General features: G+C 41.7%; 1 protein-coding gene across 41 annotated transcripts in view; it reads right to left on the bottom strand.

Annotated features, from left to right (window-relative positions):
• The window catches only part of LOC116440251 (collagen alpha-1(III) chain-like), a 295630-nt gene that overhangs the window by 228471 nt on the left and 44720 nt on the right, over positions 1-22439 (bottom strand). The window lies entirely within an intron of this gene.

A 22439-nucleotide genomic window follows, 5' to 3' on the forward strand; every position in this document is an offset into this window, starting at 1 on the left:
TGTGAGCACAAAAATCACCCTGAAGATTAAATGCAATAAATATGCCTACTCTAATCTTGGGATTATGGAACCCAGCCAAGAACTGGAGTTCCCATCAGCACTGATTAAAGACATGTTTTTTACAGTATGAGCAGGACATATGGTGAGTGGACACCACATAAATTACAATACTCACCAGCAAAGGTCAAAGAAACTGAAAGTGTAGTAAGAAACAAGCAAATAAATGACCAGAGTATCTTTACTGAACCAATAGAAACTTAGGCTCTCAGTGTGCTGTTATAGCACACCATTTTAAGGAGCTGGGCTGATTACTATCTCTCCAGATTGAGAGAGAATAGTAACTAACACCTGAGAATGCTAAAATAACTTTTAGAAAAAGGTTTCAAAATACTCCAAACAAAAAATAGAGAGATAATGGTCCAAATCTAAAGTCTAAAACTGAGTCATAGAACACAGGCATTACATCCCTGTGATCTAAATGCATTATCTTTTCTAAAATTCATGTCAAAGTAATACATGCATAGACAGAGAGCTAACCATAGCTCTCGATGTACAAACAGAAACACATAGCCTATTTTGACAGAAGGATTTTGCAAAGTCTGAGATGTTCCAGAGTAGGAACCAGCAGCCTGTGCAGCATAGGTATCACATGCTTTCATCTGACTGCTGCCTTGAAAATGAGAGGACCATGCAGCTTCAATACCCAGAATATTATGAGACTTTATTCAGATTAAAGCTGAGTATGACATTTGCCAGGCCTCAAGGTAACAAGAAAATAGCTATCCATGCCCAAAATATTTAAATGCCAGTACAGACTCTCAGGTGACTTATTACTGATCACCCCACTTCTGCCAAGGTCTAGGAACACAAACATGTTCCTCGTGTCCCATGGGTTTTGAGTCACTTCCACATTCATATGTTAAATAAATGTTCTTAGCTGAGGAGACAGTCCCAGTTCCTACCAAATAATGACCCAGACTGCTGTGGCAACACAAGAGAAAGAGAGCTCCCCCTTGAGTCCAGAGGAGGACCACTGTCTTGGGGTGACCTTATGATGTGTATCCCATATCGCTGCCTATGCCCAGAAATTAATTTTTGTGCCTTTCTATGCCTCTAAACTGAGCCTGAAAGGGGGAAGGAAAAAACTGAGCAAAACTTTCTCAAAGCAGTTTGCAGCTCGTTCAAGGTTACAAAAAGATAGCAGGTTTTTTTTTTTTTTCCCTAGCTGGGGCAGGGGAGGGAGGAAGCACCCGGCTTGTTTTTTTTTCCAGTCAGTTTTTGGCCAGTTTTTTCTTCTTGTTCTCTGGAGAGAGACTGAGAGTTGGACTTTGGATTTCCTTCTCTGGAATTCCGGATTTTTCCCCTTTTCTACTGGACTGCCTGATTGCTGTAACATCAGAGCACATCGGGAGGACTTTCCACCGGGCACAGAGGGCCTGGCCCCGGCCCAAGCCCCAGCTCCGAGGAGACCAAAGGGAGGACTCGAACACTTTCCCAGGTTTTTTCCTCTACCGCGAAAGATTTTACCATCTAACATTGTTTTCCTTCCCATGTGTTTGTTAAATAAATAGTTTTATCTTCTTCACTTTCCTTCGAGGAAAATTTATTTTTTCCCGAACCTGGTGGGGGAGGGGTGGTTGTGCCTTCTCTCAGAGGATATATTTCTAAATTTGCCCAAACTGGAACAACCACCAAGATGATTGGAGGGATTGAGCACCTCTCCTGTTAGAAAGAGCTGAGAGAATTGGGATTGATCAGCCTGGAAAAGAGAAGGCTTTGGTGTGACCTAATTGCAGCCTTCCAGTACCTGAAGGAAGCCTTCAAGAAAGATTGAGAGGGTCTTTTCACAAGGGCATGTAGGGACACAACAAGGGGGAATGGCTTCAAACTGAAAGACAGTAGGTTTAGATTGGATACTAGGAAGAAATTATTTACTGTGAGGGTGGTGAGACACTGGCACAGGTTGCCCAAAGAAGCTGTGAATGCCCCATCCCTGGAAGTGTTCAAGGCCAGGCTGGATGGAGCTCTGAGGAACCTGGTCTAGTGAAAGGTGTCCCTGCCCATGGCACAGAGGCTGGAACTGGATAATACCCTTACAACCCAAACCCAAATTCTATGATTATGTGATTCTCTTCGTGTCCTCACAATCACAGTCTGGTGCTTCAAAACTTCACATGTCAATCATGCACACAACAGGACCTTTACCATTGTCAATGTGTGGCTTCACCTACATGCCACACACAATCAAAACAGAGCAGTGAGGCCAAAGCTCTGAACAAGAACACTGGCAGGTGAATCTATTGAGAGAGAAGTGGACAAAAAATATCTCCCTGCATTGCTAAGAACCTAATTCTGCCATCTGATCAGTGTTCCTATCAGTGCTCCCTGAAAACAATGAGGCTTCACTTGATTTCAAGAGGATCACCTAAAAGGTCTTTGTATCCCAAAACAAGAATTATTTTCTCTGCTGGAAGTAGGAAAAGGGCTGACTAATACACCACTTTTTACCCAGTGCAAGCCTCCAAAGGAATTTTGCACAGCCACCTGCATGAGCACCCAGGGGAGTCCTGTGCTTGTCTCATCAGCCATGAAATCCTGAGCTGAACAAAGCAAGGTCAAACATTTTCTGTACAGACACTGATGTCACCTTTTCACAAGAATCAGTCTTGACACATTTTTTTTATGTTGTTCTCCATTACAGTGATGCCGTATTTCAACTACTACAAGGAAAAAGAACAGCCTGTAGGCCAGAACAGAACTACAATGGAATGGCAACCTGACACACTGGATGTAAGTGTGCATATATTAAAATAAGCCCTTCTCCTCCTGGTCAGCTGGCACTGAGGAGAGCACAGTCCCCAGGAATGACGTCCTGTTTTACATCACGTGTAACGTCTGCATCCAAAACCGAGGCAGGAGTGGTTCAAGAGTTTGTGGGTGTGTTCTGGATCAGTGCCATGCCAAAATCAACAGCAGCACTGCAAGAAGGTGACAGAGAAGGCGGAAATGCAAATCTGCAGTCAAGACCAGGAGGAAGAGGTGGGATTCTAGTTAGTTATTCTACCTTGTGGGTGACTGCATCTGCAAATTAAAGAGATGACGAAAACCGTTTGAAGTTCAGTGAGGGTACCATTATAAGAGAGGAATAACAGAAAGCTGGTCTTAGCTCGCATTCCCCAATATCATTCTTACAGTGTTCTTGCTAGACAGAGATGTTTCCTTCTTTTTATTCCCATCACCTTAACACTGGACTGAATGAACTTGCAGACGTGTACAGACTAGTGCACATACGATTAATACAGATTTGAACCTGCAATTATCTTCATTAGTGCTTGTTTTGAGTAGTGTGGATGTTTTTCTCACAAAGTGTTCCCTTTGCATCTTCCAAGCAATCAAGTGCTATAAAAACAGCTTTGAAAAACTACCATCGTTTACACTTTATTCTTCCAATAAATACTCCTGTCAATATTGATTAATACTGAATAGTTAATACTACATCATTTTAAGAGCTATTGCAGAAATTACTGAGCAGAGAGAAAAAACCGAAAACTTCAACTTTTCACTGTCTCCAATTGCAGATGTTATTGGTTCCTATTAGCTCATTGGAGGACTTCAAAAACAACTGTATATTTTCCTAAGCTACAAAACATTGAGTGAATTATCCACTGTATTAAAATAAAGATATTGTCTCCAGAATATTCAGATAGTGTTTTCCTGTTGTACAGACATTATTCTGTAAAAACATTTGTGAATTAATTCCATGCTGAAACATAAAAACAGGAGAAAAAGGGTATGAACTATTTATCTGTAAGGTAATTGTCTGTAGGCAGACAGTTGGTTTGTAGCAGACTGTATTTTTCCTTTTAATCCATAGGTCAGATCTCAGGTCCAGTATTCTGGTCCCTTCTGAAAAAACACACAGATTATCAAGGGTACAGTGCATTTCCAATGGTTCTACAGAAGTGCATCCAGTGAAATATTACTAGGTCAGGGAGGGAGCCAGGAGCGCAGCATAAGTAAGCAAAACCTAGTCTTCCTCCTAAAGCTATATGCAGTTCAGCACAACATCTTTGCTGTGATTTTCTTCCAGTTCCATGTACACTAGAGTGAAAAGGAATTATCCCTAGTGTGGCAAAACCATACAGGAGGAAGTAATCTTATATCTGTTTGTCTCGGTTTTGAAAGACAGGTGTCTGCTAAGGAAGGCAGAGGCCCTCCTTGAAGTGGCAGATATAACCCCTTTTCCCTCCAAGTTACTATATTTTGAAATCAAGAGCCTTTAGGCGAAGATGTGGGAAATAGGAATAACAGTTCTTTACTATATATATATATGTATATAACCAGTCAAACAGAACAACAACAACTCTGGCAGTAACAGCAATCACAAACCCAGTCCCAGCCTTCTCGGCTGTCGGGCCCTTTCCCCTCGGGTGCAGTTCCGCTCGCAGCCGGCAGGGGCGCTGGCGGCTCCCGGTGAGCAGGGCAGGTGCGATGGTTCCCCCGCGGCTGCAGGGGGCGCTCCGGAGCGAGCTCGGGACACACGCGGCACCGGTGCCCTGGGATCCCGGGAAGGATGGAACAAAGGCTTCACAAACCCCTGGGCAGCTGATCCCGGGCTCTCAGGAACAGCAGGCTGAAACAGCAGGCTAGAACGGCAGGCTGGAGCGGCAGGGACGAATGCAAATCCCGGGTGGCAGGCGAGATGTATCCAGATGGGAGAACCCCACGGAGGCCCAGGCAGGCAGGGCGAGCAGGGCTACAGCGTAGCGGAAGCTCGAAGCAGCAGCGGGGCAGGGCAGCCACAGCCCGGTCTCCAGCAGGGCAGGGAAAGCGGCTTTTGGGGTCCCGGCGTTGCTTCCAGCAGGAAGAAAGAACGGCCAAAAAGAAAGAAGCAGCAGCTCCTTTCTCTGCAGCTTCTCTCTCCGGACGCTCAGAGCGAACTGACCCCACACCCAGGTGTAGACAAAGGAGTAGCCAGGCCCGCCCCACTCCCCTTTTTGTCTTTCTTAAGTACAGCTATTTGTCCCCTAGCAACATGCATATGGGAGAAAATTCCTTTAACAGGAAAAAAAACTAAGACTAAACTAAAACCCCAACACTGTTCATACTCTATTTTCATATTTCCATGTTTACTATGGCAATTCATTGTGTTTTGTAAGCCTATCATCAAATGATGAATTTTTATTGCATTTAAGCTTCATGATAAATAGAGCACCTAGCATACCTAATTATTACAGCCTATCCTCGTTACCACAGGAAGCTACATTCCAAAGTTGTTTAGGGTAGACAGCTCCCCCGGTCCCAGGTCCTTCCTCATTAAGCCACAATTAGTATGATAAATGGGGGTGGTTATTTGGTTACAGGCAATAATGGCACTGCTTGCTCATCAAAAAATGGGGAGAAATAATTAAATATTACAAGAAATGGCTTAATAATTAATAATAATACCTCAGTCACCAGCAAATAAAGCAGAAGTACATCCAGGTGTTCATTACAGGCTGCAGTTCAAAGCCAACATGGCCTTAACCTCAAAATAGCTATCAGCATTAATGTGGTAGGCAGAAGGATGAAATCGTGCTTGCCCTTGACAGGAGTGCTGCAAGGTGCTTGAGACAGAGTGTGTACAGTCAAGCTGAAGCTGGAGTTGGTAATCATTTTGGCTAAAGCAGCTGCAGCCTGAGGAGCCTGTGAGTGCATCCTTGGTGGCCCCCTAATTCGTAAGTACCATCTAGGCCAGCATCTCCCTGTCCAAAAAGAGCACTTGAGCATCCGATTTTTTAATATACATTGAATTAAGGAAGACTATTCTGAGGCATATGGTCAGTACTAGGTTAAATGAAAAGGATTCCATTTTCTGTCACTTAGTTACAAATACAGAATTACATAATCTCATTTAATTGCACTCTTCACCTCTTTAACATCCTCAGCCTTCTGTCTCAAGCCATCTCTCCTCAGGAAACACATCCTGCTGACTGAAACTGCCTTCCTATAATTAAGCTCAGCATCTTCTTTTCTCCCAGGGGTCCACAAGACCACATCCGTGTCATAGAAATCAAATGCAACAGGGCTCAGCAGCACCTCGAGAGGGTCACCTAATTCGCCTTTCGTCCCAAAGGCAGGATCAACTTCTTCTAAATTGTTCTTGACAGAAGTTCATTTAATCTGCTCTTAAATCCTCCAGTGGCTCCACAGCCTCCCTCAGCAATCCAGGCTGTGATCAGCCTCCTTTACCATCAGAAAACTCCAAATGCTCAAGGTACATTTTCTTTACTGTAATTTAGCCCATCACTTCTTGTACCAGTCTGTCAAAGATACAACTGCATCAAGTCAGAGAATTTTACTTGACTTAATTTACTGCCAACCAACACAAACATACAATCATTGGTTCACAGTAAGGGGAAAAAAAAACCAAACAGAAATCACTGTGCAAAAACCTACTTAAATTCCTGTCCTTCCCCTTCCTGCTCTCAAATACTCTCACTTTTGCCTTTTTTTAATCTCAGTGCACCAAAATTCCTCCAGTGAGGCATGGTTGTATGGGAGGCTGAAGCAGTCTAACTCATTCTAACACTCTATGGTTAAGGTTTCCTGCCATGTTCCTTAGTTTCCCTTTCCCAGTGTGGGTTACCCACGAACCCCAGCCCCTCAGCAATGTCCCATCATAGGTCAACCATGGCCACAATCTCCCTGTTGTGCCCTTTCCCCAAGCATGTTCAAGCATGCAGGTCTGTTGACTTCTCCAAGCAAACTGGTGCCCACAGGTAGATACAACATCCTCTCTGGAGCCGCACCAAGCCGCTTTCGAGCAGCAGCCACACGCTTTGCCTGTGAGTCATGGGCAGTTCAGGGAGGAGGGGCTGGCAGCAGTGCAGTGGTGCTCAGCTGCCTCCAGCCTGAGGGCCCTCATCTCTAGGCTCTTAAGACAGCTGGTGGTCAATACCTGCAGACACGTCCCTGGTTTTGGCCTTTTGTCTTTCCCTCTGTTCCCAGTGCTGCTCCTAGAACAAGTAAAGTGTGGTACTGGTCTCAGGTTGCACAGGCAGGACGTGACTTTTGCACAGATATCCCTGGGGGTAGCCACATCCAGCTCATCTCCACCCCTGACGGAGCCCTGATCTGCTCAGCTGCTCAGAACTGCTCTTCTTACCAGCCCTGCTATTTTTGAAGTCAGGCTCTCTTCCTTCATATTTCAGTTTCATTGCTCTGCTGCTGAAGGTACTTACACATGCGCTTAAGTACTTTCCTTTGCTTAATCAAAGCCTGTGTACTTGTATGCAAACATACTAATTGCAGGCAAAATTGCTGTTATGTAAGCCACTACCTGATGTTTTTCATGGAGTTAGAAATGCACAACAAAGACCTTTGCACCCATTAAACATTTTAGGAAAAGCTTTTAACTTTAGGTGAGGAAATGTGTCATGGGGAATTTGAGTGCATTACCATCAATATCATTAGAAGAGAAGAATAATTTATTCCTGACAGTTGTCTTTTACAGCATGTCATTAGAATGATCCCTTTATAGCATCCATTCATACACATGACATCTTAAGTCATACCAATCCATCTTCCTCAGCAGATAAAAGACTATGATCTTTCTAATATCTCATTTTTTCATTTGAATGCCTGAGTCAAAAATCATTTCACAAGCATTAACAAGTCCAGCCTATCCATTTCCTGGAGTCCTCAAGCACTTTCTAGAGCCATCTTTTCTTCCTTTCTTTCTGCCCTCACCCCAATTTGTAAAGGAAAATTAAGTACAAGAATGCAAGACACTTCCCAAATGAAGGACTAAGTGAAACAGAGCATTTTTACCAACCCAGATTACTGATAAGCATATGATTTTGTCATCAAGAAGCCTGTCTGACCAGATGGAATATACACCTCATCTGTTTGGTTTTCAAAGCCACCCCCCACAAAAATAATCTCTGAGTTGGAGAAGACTAACAGCACATATGAGGACAGCTGTCTCTCTGAGATGCTTGGAACAGACAACAAACCAGTTGGGATTTGGTGACCAGCCTAGCAGAGGCTCCTTGCTCTGGTGCTATGTAAAATTCTCATAATAGTTAATATCGGACCTCAAGCTCTCCTCAGTCCTATCTTAGACCTCTACCGTTCATTTGCTCTGATCTCTCGCTAGACATAAATATCTCTCACTAGAGAGACAAATATGTACACCTCACATTGTGCTTTCCTCACTTAAAGCAGACGGGGAAACTGAGGTAACTTCCACACATATTTACATCTTCATAACCTGGAACCATCATCCTGCAGCTGACCAGCTTGTCCTAAATTCAACGTCTTTTACATTTTTGTGGTAAATCTCAGTAAACAAATGTGCTTCCTCTCCTCTGCAAGTAAATATTTTTTCACACTTAGGTTCTTGACATAACTCTACTGGTTCATCATTTCACACCTGCCTTCTTCAAGGAGTGTAACAGTAAGACTTTCCATTCCATACACTGCATCTAGATGGGTAAGGTCCAGTCTAACATCCACTGACAATAATGGTGTGATATTAAATCAGACTCACAGGATGTGTTCCCTTCATACAAAGAAGGGAACAGGGTAACTGTGTTCAGTCTATGGAAATACTTCATGTACTGACTCACACAGTGCTTCTTTACATATCCTAAGACTTATTTGCCCAGTCTCCTGTTAATTGTTTGCATTGCTGGCCCTCGATGTCAGCATGCTGTCACTGAAGAAACATATTATTATGATAGGGCTTTTAGCACAAAGATTACTTATCAATGGAAGACAAAAAAAAAGCAAGAGTACCCATTCAAGATCTTGTAATATAATTAGCACAGCATAATAGATAAGAGTTTTAATGCAGTAATCACCTCCTTGATTGTGGAGGGAAACATTAACAGTTTTATCTTCTGCTGCAATATTAAAGAACTGAAGTATATTCCTCAGCAGCTGAAGGTATCTCTTCACAGCCAAGTCAGTACCAACCAGAAAAGAGACAAAGAAGTAAAACCTGTACACTTCTGTAAAGGCAAACCTTCAGATTGGTAGCTTGTTTGGTGATGGATAATGAAATGCACATTTATTTCTCGCTACCCCCTGCTCCAATAGGAAAAAGGCAGTGCAAGCCACAATCCTCTCAGTCAGAACATACAAACAATAAAAGAAATATAAGCAGAATTCACCTCACTGTGTCTAGTACATGGCACTGAATCTGAACTTTCAGTCATCCTAAAAGCAATCCTTTCCCAAGATCCACAGGGAAGTCATCTCCCTGTATTTTGTTCATACAGAAGTCAGATTTTCTAGTAGACCATCATATATATTTCTGAAATCCATGGTCAAGTGAGTTCCATTTTAAGTATTTAATATTAGGTAGAATTCTTTGGAGTTATATGGAACGGAGGAGATTTTCTCCTAATTTTTTAATGCTTACACTTAATAGTGTTGCATACTTGGAAATGTCCATTTTTCATGCTGGATACATGCAAGGGAGTGAGGCTGATAAATAAACAAAACCAGCAGGTACAGGATTCTGGGATTCTGGATAACTGGAAGTTACCCAACATTCAATAATTACGGATTTCTATCAAAATACACAATAAAAGATTGAGAGCTCATTGCAAGCAGACATTTTCACTTCTTGCTCTCATCAGCAGCAAGTAAATCCATCTGTTTGATCAAATCTTTGTCCAAGAAATGCACCAAGTACAGTTTGCTGCTAAAGTTGAAGTACATCTGAAAAGGTAAAAATACAGTCCTTTGAGTACTCAAAGACCCTGGGTATTTATGTATTTTTACAAGAAGTTCCTTCCTGTTACTATCCCTATTTTAGCCAAATTCCACTTTGAGTAGATACATTTTCCAGTTTGCACACTCTCTGGGTTTGATGAGATGCTTTGATTGGGACTCAGCTAGTACCTGAAGCACAGGATTGTGGGTGTGGCAGGTACCTCTGCTCCTGCTGTACTCAGTGACCTCTGCAGAGGGACACAGCTCTCTGCCCCATGGGCTTCTACTCTGCAGAGGCCTGAATCCTCCTGGCCAACCAATCGACCCTGTTGCCTTTATACTGGCCATGCCAACCTGAATTTAAATATCTTCCTTCTCAATCTGGAACTAAATCTCGCTATACATGGCCAAGCAAATCCTCTGCCCTCCTTTCTAAAACCCAGCAAACAATGATGTTGACATTCAACTTCTGCACAAACACCCACACATTTCCAAATTTCAGTTTGAAGTGAAATAAAAACAAATAAAAAAGCCTCTTTTTTTCCAATGTTACAGAACCATAGAATCAGAGAATTGTTGAGGTAGGAAGGGACCTCTTGGGGTTATCTTGTCCAACCTTCTCTGCTCAAGCAGGGCCACCTGGGGCTTGCTGCCAAGGAACTTGTCCGTATTTCCAAGGATACACGGATACACGGACGGAGACTCAACAACCTTCCTGAGCAATCTGTGCCAGTGGTTGGTCACTCTCATGGTGAAAAACTTATTTCCTCTGGTTCCACATGCTGTCTGAAGTAGGGTACTTTTAATGGGAACTTTAAATGACAACAAGATTCCTTGACCATGTATTGGTGAGCAGAACACTGCCATTTGTGGATGAAGATTAAGAACTACTGATCAGTACAGCACTGCTACTCTTGTGACTTGAAGAATAAAGCTGATTGTACTCATCAATATCCTCACAATGTGAAGAAATTATCTCCATAGATCTTTATAAATCTATGAAGAGAATTGAGCAAACCACAGGAAAGACTAATGTCTGTAGCATAAAAGCAGAACTGGCTTATGCAACCAGCTTCATGTGTATTTTAGTACTATTTCTTTTAAGCATAGCAGCCAATAGATTAAGTCTGAACTTGAAAGGTCATTTAAGAAAAGTAGGAAAGAAATGCTATCTTCTAATATTCATATTTTTACATAGAAAAAAATTTGATTTCTCAAGATCAAGCTGCTTTCTCCAGCTTCTTGCCTGTGGTAGATGAGCATAGCTATATTTACTTCAGTAAGACTCACCAGATGGTAATAGTGTAAAATAACCTGTGTTTTTAAGCTGTGTAGTTTTCAAATCATATCTTTATATATATAGATAGATAGATAGATAGATAGATATAGATAGATATATACACACACACATATGTTTTAATTCTAATACATGCTAGGAAGATAGAAGACCCTTAATTAAAAAATTAAAAAAAGAAAAAAAAACCAAACCAACCTACAACCATTCAGAGGGTTGACAAGAGTGCCTTTAATGGCCTTAAAATGCCTGCTAAGGCAACTTAGATATTCAAATAGTCATACCTGCTCCTGGTGCTTAGCATGTACCACCACAACTATTCTGGGCAGCCCCAGTTATTCACATTTTGATTGTTTAATGTCTTTGACTTTTTCCAACCTATGTTGATTAGCTTGCAGGGAGAGGGACAGCACAGGCAACATGGCTTCCATTTGATGTACCATTTCACAAAACCCTTACAGTAATCAATGAAAAACATGCCAGAAAAAGAGATGCTGCAATAAATGTTGTACTACATTGCAAAGAAAATCTAACTTTCTACAGCAGAGATGCTGTATGTCATGCAAATGTACATGCAAAGATGCATGTACATTTATCTCTCTGGTGAATAAAGATTTAGCTCTAGTGAGAGAAGGATACACTTGAAAACTGGAGTCATATTTCTCAGTCAAAACAACACTAGGGTACATCTTCAACAGTTTTCATGCTCTTATGTTTTTATTATTAAGCGACTGACTATGGCCTTATCACATACAGCAAGAAAACAAGATGTTTTGCCAGCACATTTCTAATTTGATGGATCATGACTTTTATCTCCCAGAAAGGATTCGATCTTTGCATGTGCTTTTTTATGGCTACTATTTAAGGCACTGAGCCATGGCAGTATCTCACATGAACCACTTCTAGAATACAAAAAATAGTTTAAAAATGCAAGAGCAGGTACCAGTGATTTTTGCAGTAATTGGGGCTGAGGGGTACATGACCCATGACATTCACAATGACTGAACCTTATAACACACTTCGCTAGTGCTTGAGTCTCAGTTTTCCTTTGGCACTCAAGGTACTTCAGTGCCATGCTTGAAATTTAGCTGGTTTTGCCAGTGTGTCATCTTCATATATTGTTGTAAGTATACAAAGAAGAGTAAAAGACACCTTTACTTTTTGATTCCCCTACTGTCCAGTCCCCCTTCACACACCATATAGAGGAAAGGAATGAACACACAAAGCTCTTGTGACCAGAAGTTACAGGTTTCCTGGGAGGGTGATGTGGGCCACATTTTCTTCCAAACATTCTGTGGACAAGTAGGTAGCAACATTTTACATAGTGCCTGTATACCTAAAGCATCAAGTAACTTCTGCTAAGTACATACTCACCTAATCCCCTGCTGCTCCCCACAAGAGGTTGTCAGGCCCTGCTGACTTCTTGCAAAAACTCAGGTGACAAAAGAGCCAGCAGCATTTCTGCACTGGTCTCAGAAATTTAGTATTTAAGTGGAATCAAATCACTTGAGAGAGAAACAAAGCCAGAAGTCATGCAAAGGCTCCTGTGCCCTGTGTGTCAGTGCCATCCTAATTCACAAGTAGAAGGCTATTATTCTACCAACCCAGAATACTACCCACATCAAAGAATAGTGCATGATAACGGCATTAGAACAGATTAATTCTGTGAGATCAAAGCTTAGCAGTTTCTAACATTGGATGGTTCATGATGAATGGTCCATGATGACTGAACAGGCAAAGTGTTTAAGAAGATACACAAGTGCAAGTGCAGAATTATCTTTCCCTGGGGACTCCATGATTTTCCGAGGTGAGCCTATGGATATTTCTTTTATTTTTGTAATGTTTTTTAAGCTACTTAGGTTTTTGGTTTACAGACTTCCAAATTCAGTTTTGAAAAGTCACTGACAGATCACCAACTAATGGAAGCCAACAAGCAAAAATCAAGGAATGCCTGAGCAAGCCACAAGTAGTTTTTTTCTTTGGTCTTTGCAAAGTTCTTCAGAGAACAGGGTCTCTGATTTTCTTCCTCTACTTTTCAGACTTGAAAATAGCATTATCAATGAGCTTCCCTCAGCAGATGCGAATTTTGGTATCTGTGAACCTCACTCCCAGGGATCTGGAGTGCAGACCTGCAATAATTGCATCCTATCTGGATGTACTATGATGCTTTCTGGTCCTACTATGTCAGGAAGCAGCATGAGGGAGCTGTTCCATGAGGAAGAGGAAGCTGAGAGCCAAGCAGGGTGACAGAGCTGGTAAAGGCAATGGTATCAGCAGCAAGAGCCCAGTCTCACCACACCGTGTGAGGTAAGATCCCAGGACAGGCAAGTTGGTAATCACAGAATCATATAATACTTTGAGTTGGAATGGATCTTTTAAAAATCAAGTCCAACCCACCTGCAAACTGATCATGAATATTTCCGTGGATGGAGAATCTCTGGGCAATCTATTTCAGTGTTTTGTCACTCTCATTGTAAAAAACTTCTTCCTTATATCTAATCTAAATCTAATCCTTCATTACAAAACCATTATCCCTGGTCCTATCAGCACGTGCCCATGTAAAACATTCCTCTCCCTCTTTCTTTTATAAATTCCCTTTAAATACTGGAAGGCTGCCATAAGGTCCCCCCATATCCTCCAGGCTGAAAAATCCTAAATAAGTAATAAGACATCAGGCCTGAGGTCATGAAATCAGTCCACAAGTCAGGGCCAGGATCTAGTGTGTGTACAGGCACAAGCAACAGGCTGCAACACCTACTGTGGAGAGTCCCAAGCAGGAAGCAGTCTCATTCCCAAGCAGCTGTGGGAAGCCTCTGCCATGGGAAGCCTTCTTCCAGCTTTTGGTAAAAAAAGCCCAAAGGTAAAAAGGGCTTTTCAAATATCTCTTTCTGACCAGAGACGTGCCCTTGAGTGCAGAGGGCCAAACTCCTGGGAGGGGTGTGGAATTGTGTTCCAGGTTCTGCCACTACTATTCCAGAGGCAAGGGGGGCTTTCCCTGCTGTCTGCATTTCTCCATACATTGCAGTTGCTTCTGTGGAAAATGCTTTACAGGCTGGATGACTGACATGACTTCCTTGCTAAGTGTCTCCTCTCTGGCGTGGCCCTTCATTCACTCTTTAAAAAAAGCCATTGAGGAATTTCAATTTATATTATTTGAAATAACAAGATTTTAAAGGCAGTTCAAGTAGAGGAAATCACTGTTGGAAGGCCATAGCTGAACCACCAATTTCATCTTTAAAATGGATTTATAGCCCATCCTCTCAAAACTCCTATAAAAAGAAACTTTAACCCACAAGAGCTGACATCAGGTCAACAGGAAAACGTCTTCTTAAGCATCACAGTGATGGTAACAAGTGTGTTTTCAGTGACAGTTTAGCCAATGAAAAATTCCCCTGTTTAGGTGTTGCTATAATTCAAAACCTAACTGAAAGTTACACAAATACCTCAACACTTTTCATTTCTTAGAATAGTACTTTGTGAGTTAAGGGCAGGTAATTTCAAGACAAAATACGTGCATCAAAGCTACCTTAAGGAACTGGTACAGGCAATAATGACCTCAAAATGACTACTCACAGAATTAAATACTGTATACAGGAGCCAGCAATTTTAACCTCATTAACTGTAGAGTAACCTCAGTTCACTAACTCAATTACTTAAATGATTCACACAATCACTATTCCTTAATTACTAGCAAAACTTTAATAGCAAAGGTGTAAAACTGTGGAGACATCATTAAAAAATAAAGTTGCTAGGTTGTCCTCCAGTGCTTTAAATTCATTCTGCCTGAAAATGGAGCTTGGAAGAACACTGACTATTAAAGCTATGGTCCTTCCAAATTTGTCTGTTGCTTTGGAAGAATTTGAGATGCAATCTGTGAAAATGGAGAGAGACTTAACAAACTCTGGATCTGATATAGAGAGGTCATCTTCATGACCGTTTTTTTGTCGGCAGTCTTGCATACAAATTTAAGAGAGACAGAAATGGGCTCTGGATCAGTTTTTCACTTTGATTGATGTGGGCGGTATGGTGGTGGTGTTTGATCATTTAAGAAAGCAGTAGAAAAGTTTGCAGACAAATAAGTGAGCTGTCTTGAACCTGACAGCCATTGAAAAAATCAGAGGTAGGAGAAAATATTATCCCGAAAAGAAGGAGACAAGACAGCAATAGACACCTGCAAGTTTCAGGGTAAGGATCACTGTTGAACTACCATCTTAGTAACAAGTTCATTGTGCATGGAAAAACAAAGGGATAGAGGAGGAAGTTCCAGGACATCTCTTGGAAAACTAGCAGGGAATGGAAGGGGAGAGGGAAGGAAAAACGATTTCTCTCAGGGGTACGCTGAAGAAGCAATTAATTACAGAGTGAAGAAGAGAAGCAGTACCACAATCACAGCTGAAAGCATCAGAGGAGTCAAGCAGATCCCTTCTTTCCTCATTTCCTCATTTCCTCAGTGCTGCAGGAAACTGCCCTGTCATGTCATTGGAAGTCAGATGCCAATTTTGAGCTTAGGTGCATAAGGAGGCCTTGGGAATGTTTTTAATAGAGCAGACCGAGACACAGAACTTGCTTCAGTTTTAGTGCAAAAACAAAGTTTGCATGAATTGGTTCCTTATAATACTTTCATATGTTGTTTTTTCCCCTGCTTTCTACAGCTGTGTAAAGCATGACAGTAAGAAAAGTGTCCCCATTAGATCTATTCATTCCACAACAATAATACATACAGTACAACAACAGAATATGAATGAGCCACAAAATAATGAGCCTGTAAAATCTATGGAGGCAAGAAGTCCATTTTTTTAACCAGCTGAGAAAGAGACTACAGAAGCATTTAACCAATTATCTGTATACTCTGCCCTTTTCTCAGCATATCCGGAAGCACAGGCTCTCTTCCCTGACACCTCGGGAGAGGAGCTGCCAAGCATGACTCTGCCTCCACTGCTGCAGCTACACCCACTCCTGTACTCTGTGGCAGCATCAGGGAGCAGCAGTCTCCCTTTTCTTCCTGCAAATGTGAGTGAATGTCCACCAGTTCTAGAACTGAGAATCCCAGACACATTGCTGCCAGTGACTAACCCAGCCTCCGTCACCCTGAAATCTGGAGGGAACACAATGAATTTCTCCATAAGGCATATCCGTTTTTATTGATTGCCACAGTTGTGGGGTCTCTTTTTAACACAATGCACTTAAGAAACTGTCATTTTTGTTTCACACCAGATATGTGCACATGTATGCAATTTTTATGAACTACTTTCCTTTCTAGAGATGAAAGTTATCTGCCTCTGGTGTCTTTCTCTCTTGGGTTTTGTATCCTTAGTGATGCTCCCATACAGGAGCTCTGTTTTGCTCCCTGTAAGTGCCAGTCTGGATTGATTTCCGTTCCTCAGCAAATTCTGGTCACTCCCTTCAGAATGATTTCCAAGTCTTCCTGTGATCTCTCTCTGGCAGTTGGCTGCAGTCCAGGTCCTTCTGGAACCTGACATTGCACTAAGGTCACTTTCTTAAGTGTAGGTTTGTGACTAAGTTGTGACAAAAGGGGAAATAATTTTACTTTCTGCTTTCCCCTTTTACTTAAGAACATGCTGTATATATAGATTTCTGTCTCTAGACCAGCTCATGAAATGTTTTAGTGCTCTTTCACATTTAGCAGTGCTGTAAAATAGCAGCAGCTCAGTTCAGTGCTTTAGCAGTATTCCTGTTACTTCCAGTGCCTGATCCAGCTATTCTAAAGTTAGTTCATGGATCTCAACACTTCCCTCTGCCTGCCTTTAGACTATAGCCTTCTCAGTGCCTGCTGTGTTTGTACCGTCCTGACCAAAGATCCTCCCTCACCCACAGCAACTGTCCTGAGACCCAGCAGTAATGTCTGCAATAGAACTAAATGTGGTCTTTTTCCTGTGTCACACAGAGGTGTCAGGCTTAGAAATGTTTGTTATACTGTCCTAGGAGTGAAATTTAATGTGTCTAGCTACTCTTAAGTTTGCAGGATTGATTTCCAAATCCAGGGAGGCATATGCCAAACACAGCATCAAACAGACGCAACTACCACTGCTCCAAATTTTGGCTTCACTTCATGTCATTACAAAAAGCAGCTCATTTCCCGCTGTGGAGGAGGTGCAGAATTATGCAGGAGGTCAGACTCCATCATTCTGCTGATCATTTCTGTCCTTTACTGTCTAAAAATAAGTTTTCAAAGCCCTTCTTAGGTCTAATGGAGGCTTCATAAGAAATCCTTGAACTGAGATCCATTTCTGGATTCATGCAAACAGCTGAATGGATCCATTTGCAAGCCAAGGCTCTGATCCAGCAGAGAGATACATTCTTACTCCCTTTACTAGCTGTTTTTAAAATTCTAAATGTTGATGCCTCATTCTTCACTTTCTGCAATTTCTTTTAAGTGACTTTCACAAAGGACAGTTGGCTAATATTCAGTCCTCAGCTTTGTACAGGAGCTGGTGGTCACAAAAAGTGCAAAGCAATATTCCAGCAAATTTCCTTGTCCTCCTGCACTTCAGTGGGGTTATTTGCTGTTGCTCATGAACATTTGATTTGCAGCAGCAGCACAGGTGATATTAACAGTTTCTTCTTATATCCTCAAGCTAATAATTCACTGTACCACAGGAAGCCAGTATAAGATGATTGAAAAGGGCAAAAAAAAGTTTTGGGAAATATCTAATTCCTGAAATGGTAAGAGGTTGGATCAACTTTTCTTTTTTTTCCTAACCAAAAATCACAAATTTCTATTTTCACATTATATTTATAGCAGCTGCTGAATATGCTTATGGCAACTTCCACTTAAAAGAATAACCATGATTTTTGTAGATTTGCCCTATATTAAAATTTTTTGGCTTAGCAGTATCTGGTATCTGAGCAATACAATATTACATAAAATTCTTGGATTTTAATAACATTTCTGGATATGGATCAGTTAATAAACTTTGTTTCACCAACCACCTAACAGATACCCAGCTACGACTGCTTAATGAATGTTTCCCTGAAATGAAATCTGGAACATTTCGAACTATCAGACTGATGGAAAAAATAATTCTCTGTAAGAAAACCCTGTTGCAGATTCAGTTCTACATAGCTGAAGCTCACTTTATTTCAATTGGCAGCGTCTTCACGTTTGAAAATCTTCTCATATGGCATTGTGGCAGTCTTTTATGTTCACAGTGATTATTTACTGAACAATATGCTAAAATAGGTTGCTGGAAGTGCAAGGCCAACTGCTCCCACGCAGTCTAGCTTCCAGAAGTGCTGTATCCCTTCTGGACCTATAGGTTCTGCACGGTAAGGTAGGCACAGAGCCTTTTCCAGGGGCAGGCTTGAAATGCTTGAACATTACATTAGGACTAAAAGTCTGCACACTTTGAAGTGGTGTTACACAAAGTCAAGTGGCCGAGCTGCAAATGTTAAGCCCTCTCCCTGCTCTGGGGTGCAAAATGCGGAGCCGCACCTGCAATGGCAGCTGCACCTGGTGATGGAATCTGCACCTGGTGATGGAAGCTGCACCTGCAATGGGAGCTGCACCTGCAGTGGAAGCTGCACCTGCAACGGGAGCCATGCAGTCCATGACAGCTGCCTCTTGCTGCCCTCAGCTGCAGGTGTCAGGATCATAAGGCCACCTATGCACTGCTTGGAAGGCTTGCAACGTGCCCTGAAGAAAACTGTAACACCTTGGGCTGCCATGCTTCCATCTTTCTTTTTATGAGAAGGAAAGACTGGAAAGTGGGAACAAGCTCCAGTGCCTGAGCTTACATTACAAACCTGACAGGGAGATGCCAGCCAGCTCTAGCATGAACCCAAGCTGGATAAGCACAGGCTTGCTTTGTAGTCCTGTTGTACAATCCTGAGCTCAAGGCAATAAATCAGCTTCCTTGTTCCCATCTTAACACTTTTATAGCCCCTGCTACAGACACTGCCTCATAATATTATCACAAAAAATAGTATTTGTGATAATGGTGGAGTTGAACCAGCAGTGAGTGCAACTTAGGCACTGAGCTGATGATGAACACTCACTGTGAAGAGGCAGCCACAGCTACAGTAACAAAACATTGGGGACTGTGGTTCCTGTGATAAACAACATGCCACTTCTTTGCTGCTTCCACCAAAGCATTGTATAAGACACTACTGATCAGCTGCATGTAGGTGACATAGCAGTTGCCAAATTGCTAATTTATGGGGGTTTGTCAGGCAAATAGCAGCAGTGGCTGTGGAAGAACTATTAGCAGATGTGAAAATGGATTTTGCTTCATAATTGTCAGGACACTGTAATACATCGGTAATCAGACAGTTTAGGCAGCTCCACCTTTTTTCCAAAATCATTAATTAGAACAGTTCAGCTAAGCCAATGGTGTACATTTCTCCTGAGTTCATGAACTGGCTTTTGACAGAAAAACATGCAGACAGGAAAAGGGGGCAAAAAACCCACAAAGGTGGAACTAAGACATCCTAGTTAGGGACTGCCTTTTTCTTTTATGGCATAAGTGAAAAGATACCAAAAACGACCTTTTCACAAAACAAATACCTTTCAATCTTGTCAGCTCAACATGAGTGTGGGTATTTCAGCTGCTGGACTGAACTACTAAATGTCACAAACATCAAATGCAGGTGTATTCTCTCTGGTACAGACACTGGGGTTGTAGTGTCATTTTTGCAAAAGTAACAAAACAAAACAGAGCTTACTACACCTGCTGAGGAAGGAAGGAAGCACAGGAGAACATCTAGTCCAAGGAAAGAGATTTCACAACCTCTCTGGGCAACCTGTGCCAGTGTTTGATCGGCCTTTGAGAAAACATTTAAGTGGAACTTCCCGTATTTCAAATTGTGCCAATTACCTCTTTTCCTGTCACTGAGCACTAGAGTCTGGCTCTGTCCTCTTCCCTCATCCCCACCCAATCTGGTATTTATGCCAATGGGTAAGATCCCCTAAATCTTCTCTTCTCCAGGCTGTACAGTCCCAGCTCCCTCAGGCCCTCCTTACATGCCAAATGGTCCAGTCTCTTAATCTTCTTTGTGGCCTTTCACTGGGCTTGCTCCAGTACATTCAGGTCTCTCTTGTGCTGGGGAGCCCAGCAGTGAACCCAGAACTCCAGATACGTCTCACGAGTGCTGAATGGAGGGGGAGGATCACCACCCTCAGTCTGGTGACATCCTGCCTGCTGCAGTACATGGGCACAGCCAAGCAGGTCCCAGGGGCCAAAAGACAATACAAAACTTGTCATAGAATCATAGAACCATTTAGATTGGAAAAGATCTGTAAGATGATTGAGTCCAACTGTTAATTTTGCACTGCCAAGTACACCACAAAACCCTCCTCCTTAATGCCCAAGCATTTGTAGAAATTGGAAACTACTCAGCCAACCAGCTAGGAATGTGAAGGCAACATCAGAAAGCTGGTTGGGGGAGAACTTTTTCAAGTATTCTGGGGAATAATGCTGAGGGATTTATTTTATTCCTATACTTAATCTACCTAATCTTTTGTCATTTTCAGATAACACTAGTAAACTTTTACATAAACAAACTACTCAACTATTCAGCTGGAAGCCATGTGTGGAAGCCATTCTCTAGCCCTTCTCATTGTACAGAGTCTACAGCTGTTAAATGTTGACACTTTTTTTTTTTTGCCTGTTTAAGAGACAATCAATTTATAGAAAAATTTCACAGGTCTATGTAGTTTATCTTCACAAGCCTTTTTACTTTAGCTTTTGGACTGAAACACTTCAAGCACTTCAAACAAGTATCACATGGTGTTCTGAAGCCTGCTACAGAAATCATAATAAACAGCCTATTGTAGAAGAAGCACCTAAACACACAAAGAAGACATGATTCATTGGAACTGGGACAATTCAACATCTTCTGTAGAGAAGTATTTACTTCTTTCTGATTCACCATTACCTGAGGTGTTTCTCTAAGCAGCAGCAAAGTATCAAAGGTAAGAAGAATTTTAACAGCTCAGCATATGAATAACAGACTTATAGTGAGACACAGCAAACCAAAGCTGTCATAACGAAGATGAGACAGACAGGTTTGCTCAGAGATGGAACACTATAAGCAACTCAGTAGTGCTGGCTGCAGACGTGCCTGTGGGAGAAAGGCAATGAAAGCCCATAAAAATGGATAAGAGAAACTTTTAGAGATGCAGTGCAGCCTGGAAAGGGGTGTGGAATTATGACCAAAACTAGACTCCTACTCTATTCAGAGAAATGGGATTTTGTAGGTGTTTGAAATAACATTTGTAGTAAAGAAAAAGCAGGCTCTGTATCAATTCTTTTTTTGAATGAAAAAGCTTGTAAGACCCTGAATAATGACTAAACCCTCAGGTCAAAGGTACACCTACCCGGACAGGAGAGAAATTGAGATGCTATTCTTGCTGAGCCAAGGTGAAAAGAAGATATTCATTGAGCTTAATCAAAAAGTTAACTGAAAGTATTTAAACAAACCTGGCAGAAGAGCTAGAGGCTTTACTGCAGGACTATGGAAAGCCTGAGAATGTCTCCAAAGGCCTCAACACCCACAGCTGCAATTTTTGCTGCGGAAAAACATCCAAAGAATGGTTGAAACCTGGCTTCTGAATTGCTTTTGGAGGTTTTAGGAGGTTTGATCATAGGTTTGCTATTTATAAAAAAAGAGCCAGAGTCAACACATTTCTGGACTAAAATCACTGTAACTATAAAAAGCCATGAAATATAATTTCTAAATATGCATGTTAAGTATCAAGCAGATACTTGATAGCAGATACTCATACAAGAAAGGAGTTCAACTATTGATTTACACAACAAATTTTTGTTCTGGAGAGAAGGACAAAATCCTTGTTATTTTGCACAAAATCACCCTGGGAGGATATGAACTACCTACATTTTTATTTAGAAGCCTCTTAATGCCTCATATTTCATGGGTGATGGATAGCTGTCTATATTTCACAGGAAGACCTGCCATGCAGGAAGGCGCCCTTCAGACAAGAATCACAGAATAGCTGCTTGTGATAATGGTTTACAGTGCACTTGCAGCACATATGAAATCCCTTCAGAAGCAAAGATGGTTTTTATAGAAAAGATAAAACCAGAACTGAATTCTAGGGACAATCAGGCAATAATTCCATTGTGAATTGTGATTATGGAAGAGCCATAAATCAGGCAAAGATCTGCCCAGCAGTGTAACCCACTTGCCAGCAGAGTTATCTGAAACATTCAAGTCTCTGGCAGCAATTTTAACTAATGAATCCACTGTAATTAACTCATTAGCAGTTGTTCCAATGACTTTAGCACTGTAAGCCTCTGAGGCTCCAGAAAGCTAGATATTTTAGAGGTTGTAAATTTTGCTAGAATGTGGCAGATGTTTGCACAAGGCTCTCCTCAGTAAACAGAAGTGAGTTCAACCACCTTCCCCTTCTTGGGTAAATGTAACATTTGTGGCAACCCTTCCAGGCAGAACACATCCTATG

Source organism: Corvus moneduloides, chromosome 2 (genome assembly GCF_009650955.1).
Source record: "Corvus moneduloides isolate bCorMon1 chromosome 2, bCorMon1.pri, whole genome shotgun sequence".
In the NCBI taxonomy this organism is placed as follows: domain Eukaryota; kingdom Metazoa; phylum Chordata; class Aves; order Passeriformes; family Corvidae; genus Corvus; species Corvus moneduloides.